Source organism: Mesitornis unicolor, unplaced genomic scaffold, assembly GCF_000695765.1.
Source record: "Mesitornis unicolor isolate BGI_N332 unplaced genomic scaffold, ASM69576v1 scaffold34869, whole genome shotgun sequence".
NCBI classification, from domain to species: Eukaryota; Metazoa; Chordata; class Aves; order Mesitornithiformes; family Mesitornithidae; genus Mesitornis; species Mesitornis unicolor.
The window spans coordinates 3541-9571 of NW_010208579.1; positions in this window are offsets into that span (position 1 = coordinate 3541).

Sequence of the window (6031 nt, forward strand, 5' to 3'; positions counted from 1 at the left end):
ATTACATTAATTTCAATAGCACAAATAGCAAAAAGCACTAAAAGGGAAAATCTACCTTCTTAATTTGTAGTTCACCCTCAGTAATTCTGGGAAAATGTACTTGAACATTAGGCAAAATTCAGCCACAATGATATGTAAAGTAGACATCACCTAAGTAATTTCTTCCTGAATATGTTCTGTAAACTGAGGCTTTAATAAATATTTTAAATCTCTGTTCTCACATTCCTTTGACAGTATCACCTCTTTCTTCCCCCTCTCCTGCAAACAGGATTATATCAACTGCCCTATGACTTTAAAGAAAAAAAAATCTTTTTCTACAGCACTGAACACAATTCAACCACCACTGAACTGTCCAGTCTGTGATAGAATTGAACCACTCTTGAGCTGGAATTTCTAATGCTCATTACAAAGAGCATATCCCTAATAAAACTTAATAAATATAAATTATAAGCTCTTTGGAGCAGTAATAATTCACAAGCATTTCAAAAAACATTAAGTGGCAGGCATTACTAGAAAAAAGTATTTAACACTAACTTATTTCAGAAAATATCATTACATTTATGTATATTTAACTTAAGGGTTATATTTACAGGACATATTATTCTACATGTCGACAACTGAGCTTGCATACCCTTCTTTGTTCCTCATCCACACAATACTTAGAATATCTGTAGACTCATAATTCTTCTCTTTTAGAGAACATTATCTTATGAATCCTAACTCTGCAGATTTATCCATATAATAAATATGGTCCAGGAGCCTTTAAAATGTGCCAAAACATATTAAAACTGAAACAAAACAGCAGTAGTTATAATAAGCTTAATTATAGAGATATCTGTTATTTGGGAACATGTAGTACAGTGACAACAGTGACTGACATTCAATTTTCTTCCTGTTTATACTGGTTGTGGGCAGAGAGCTAAAAAGCAGCTCTGCCAACATGCGCCCAGTGAATCTGCTGGTGTGGGACTGCAGTTGGACACTTTCCTCTCCCTAGGGCTCAATTACCCATCTCTTAGTAACCAGGCTAAGCTCAGTTCCCATACTGGCTCTTACAGTGTAACATGGTTCTCTAACCACACAATTCCCACTACAATCCAAGGTGGATGCATGTCACTGAAACCTAAATTTGGTGTAAGTAGACAGTGGATGTATTTTGGCAGGATTTGGTAGATAATCTTGATATTGTGACTTGTGCTATGGCTCTAGTGATGCAAGCCTTCTGGCCTATCAGGAAAAAGCCCCAAAAGACCAAGGCATCAGGGTATGTCTGCACTGCACAATGTCCTTTTGTCAGAATGACGATCCACTCGGAGCAGTTTCCCTTACCCATGCTGATTCTAAACCCTGTGCAATATTTCCCTCCAGCACTAAAGGACAGATGTGATGTACTGAAGCAGAGAGCAGGATGGAAAGTATACACATACCATTGCCATACCACACCACTCCAGCATACAACACACCAGCTTTCTTCTACACGGAGAATATGTTTTCAGTTAAACAAAATACAAACACACACGCATTCTCAAACGGACATACTAGAAGGGACAAATAACTGATATTTGATGGTAAAATAATTTTCAGCACTGTTTCTGCATGCTTAGTGTTTACTACGGTTCACACAAAGAGCTAAAAGGCTTCTTCGTTGTGGTGCTGTAAGAGCTCCCTCTGTTGTTACACAGAAAAAAAGCGTGTTCCATTCTCACATCTTTTTCATCTTTGGTGAATTTTCAAACGCTCCATCCTGTGAGGTGAGAATCGACACGATTTGCTGAGATAATTTTTCATGCTTATTTACTACATAAGCAAATGCTATCTCATTCCAGTCTTCCAAAGTACACACGGCATAATTTAGAATAACCTGTTCCAATGCATCTAAGAAAAACCCAAATGCATTTAAAGATCCTGCATTTGCCCTAATAAGCTTTGTACTAGTCATGTTAAGTATACTGTACAAATCATTCCCTGTTCTTATGGATGGATTATAAATCCTAAGACTGAGTGAAAAACAAAAAGGCTGATGAAATGAATGACCTGTAAGAAAAACAGTATTTATTTTAATTTTCAAAGCTTAAAGGCCAAAATCCCTGATTGCACTCTAAATCACTTCTGAAAACCGTAAGAGCAATAGAATGACAGGGGAGTTGCAAGCACCAAAGTTAAGGGCAACTGAATGGAGCAAGACACAACAGGCACAATAAATGCAAACAACCACCTATGGATGCAGAAAACCTAATTCTTTACATTATGCTTACATTTAAGCACTTTTCTTAGCTAAGTCGAGGCAGATAAGTATTAGTTTGTCTGCAGAGTAGTTTCAGGACCTGGCACTTGCTGTCCATGTGGTTTGTTGCAGCTGTCTGCCCTTGGCTTGCATTCACGCTGCCTGAAGCAGCTCCTGCTGCTGTGTCTGGCAGTGTGGAAAAAAGTCTCTCTGTAAACTTACAAACCTTATCACAAAGCAGGACCTTGTTTCCTTTTTTGTGTCCTAAGCAGTAAGTGCTGAGGCTGCAGGTTTCCCAAGAACCAGCCTAACCAGCTCTGCTAGAAGCAAGCAAAGTGCCTGCAGAGTTATTTCAGTGGCAGGGTTGCCCCACGGGGTGACCAAACCTGTGTGTGAGTGCAAGCAGGATGGGCCCTCAAATCTGACACAGTGGCCCTCACCCCTGGCGGAGCTCCGGCAGAAGTGAGAATGCACGGTTCAGCTCACTGGGAAGGAAAAGCTTTTATTCAGATCACAGAAACTAGGAGCACTGGATCCAAAGTAATTTATAGGCTGAAATGGGGGTGGAATTACAATTTCAACTTTGAAAGTTTGTTCCTAAAATTTTGCTGGGCTTACTTTTCTTGCATTTTCTCCAATAGCTCAAAACCATGCTTTTTGTGGTGGTAGGCTAAGATAAAAGATGGGACTGTAGCTCCAATAGATGAAAATTGGGGTTTTCTAATCCACTGTTGACTGAGACAGTGAATAAATACAGCACTAGGACAGTTTTCCAATAGAAAGAAGTCATCATCTGAAAAATCAAATACCAAGATTATTATCTATTTACATATGGTTACCTCTCCCTTTCCTCACCATTAAATCCCACAATGATCTTGACCGATTTCCCTGAACACAGCTGGTGGTGACATTAAATCGTAACATTCTTTAACTTGAAAAATACTTTTTCCTGTAATTATTTTAGAAATCTCATAGAATGACAAAATCAACGAACACTAGGAGAGATGACAGCCTGAAAATCCTCCTTTAAAATTATTTGCAACATGGCCTGGAAATAAAATAAGAATGAAAAAACTGTAATTTAACTGAGCAATAACAGTCTAAGCAAGAATACATATAGAAAAAAAAAGGACACTGCCAGAAGGCAGTTAACTGGAAAGGAATCTAAGAACATACCCAGGGCACCCTTCTTTCCCTTCGACATTTGATTAACAAACTCGCAATCCACCAGAGGGCCAGATCAACATCGAGTTTGGAACTGTAGGCTCCGAGAACCCCCACAGCTTCCTACTGGGGTCCTTGCCAAAGTGTCGTGGAGATTTTCTAGCAGGTGTACAAAAACAAATTCCTCGCTGCACCAGATATCATAACAAAAAACATGGGGATATTTTAACAGTACTCTTGATGCCTTGGTAAGCAAGATAAGAAAAGTTTAGATATTTTTATTCACTTCAAATGCTTTCTACACAAATGTGGTCAAAACCATCACTATTATAAATTATAACATTATGTGTTTATAAAATTCTACATTTCTAATATTACACTTTTAATTTTTGCAGTAATTCTGCTGAATAGTTTTTATTCTGAAGAGGAAAAAAAAACCTAACAACAAGAAAACCTGCAAAACAAGAACTGTTACCTTGTTCCTTTTATGCATCAGGTTGCAAGGACATCACTACCAAAAACCATTGAACTAGGCTTGCTGTCCTAAGTATAACCTGGCACCCCACTTTGCCATTCTACTTCAAACTGTGTATGGCAAGATAACCGGCTCTCTTGAGAACCCCACTACGTACGTGCAGCTACATAACATCACTTCCTTAATACAAGACAGTAAATGAGAAAGCGTGAGCAATTCACTCATTTTTCCGTATTTCTCAACCCCAGACACTGCATTTTAGCAATGCAATAGTCTCGCTTCGAGGCTATACTGTTTTTACATGTGGAGAGAATTGGTGCATGTGTTTCACTTCTGAGCCTGATCCTCCAGCTTTTCTGCAAGCAAAGCCATGGCTGATTACACCTCAAATTTGACTGCACAAGAATCGGCACCAGGATGAGAAGAGCAGAAATCTAACACCACATGGGAGCAAGGTTTTAAACCTTGGCAGCTTCCATATAAAAATAAAACAACTGAAACATTTAAAAACATAAATGAGGGAAGCCAGCAACAACAAAATTACTCACATCCTATTTAAAATGACGCATCTTTGCTTTAAACATTATTAGAGATAACCTATTCAGACAAATAAGCTTCCCTGAGAGCTCCCCTGCTCTTTTCCTGTAACAGTTGTGGACTGAAGAGTCCAGAGCTTGTAATCTCTCATGAATAAAAAAATGCATTCCTTTGGCCAGTCTTGATTCTGGCAATAAGCACCTCATATTCCTATTCGATTGAAGTCAAGGTATTCTTGCATGCAGTAATGTACTCTATTGTCTGTGAGCATATTTTTGCACATGATATTTATATGGAGAGAATGAACGCAGAAACAACTTCTGGAACTTTCTAATAAGCATGATGTGTAAAATAAAGTGAAGAGACAAAACAATACTCCTTAGATCAAGCTCCATAAAAAACAGACCCAAAAGCAAGCAACATTGTTCAAGATTATGAAAATACAGAAAAACTTTGCATCGTGAAAAACAGCCTCTAAATTTACCTCAGGTTTGGAAATAACACTTGTTATTAAAACTAAGGTAATCAGCAGTTATTTGGACAGCTGCAGCAACCATTTCCATTTAATAAAAGATGCTTTCTCTAGATGGGCACTAAATGTCCTTTGCACTTACAGGTGTGGAAAACCAAGACATGGGGCTGTCAGTTAAGAAAGATTTAAAAGTAGACCCAGAAACCCTTATTCCTACCTATCTGGAACATTAAGAATCTTTATTTATTCCTGGCATCTCCCATCTGAGTGAGTGTTTGAAAAAGGCAAACACAACGAGGCAGGCAGGAGTCCTTCAGGAACTTCAGCACTAACTTTTCAGCCGAACTGAAGAGCCATTAACGCAAATACAGCGTGCGTGAGGTACATATAACTAAAAAGTTATGTAGGTTTTCACCTGTTTTAGGACAGCTTTCTTACACATATAAACCTGTTTCTCACTCTGTTCAACAACTGCCTCAGACCAAAGCCAAGAAAAAGAGCTGATATTGTTAAATCAGCATCAGCTCATACTCAGCTATTCAAGCAAGTCTTCACTCTGCTTTAACCATTCCCATATTCAATTCATAAGCATAAAACCACCTAATTTCCAAAGTAACACGACTCTCAGTGCTCCACTATTCCTAATTTACCTATAACTTTCCTAATTTTAAAAATAATTGGCCTACAAACCCAGATAAATTGGGCATTTATCTTGGGAAATCCGCACAGGGGGCAAAGTGGCTGTAGAATGTTTTAAAACTGGCTCGACCGAGACGAGGACACCGATTTCTGGGATTTGACGCTGCAGCGCAGACCTGCGGAGACACAACTACCTGAAAGAGCGGCAGACCCAAAACCAGCGGCCACCACAAGGAGCCCTCACAGCGTGAACAGCGCCTCCCTGCTCAGCCAAGCCCGCCTTAGCAGCGCCTGCGCAGCCGCCGTCCGCCGCGAGGCGGGCTGAGACACCCCGTCCTCTCACGGGAGAGGGAAGCCGCGGTGCTCTGTGGGAGCTGCAGTTTCAACTCCCCGGCGCCCCTCGACTACGACTCCCAGCAGGCCCCAGCGTTGTTGGGCGGCGGCGGAGTGTGCCGGGAGTTGTAGTCCCGCCGCCCCACCACTCCTTCTCCGGCTTTGGTGGAAACCCCGTGCGGGGCGG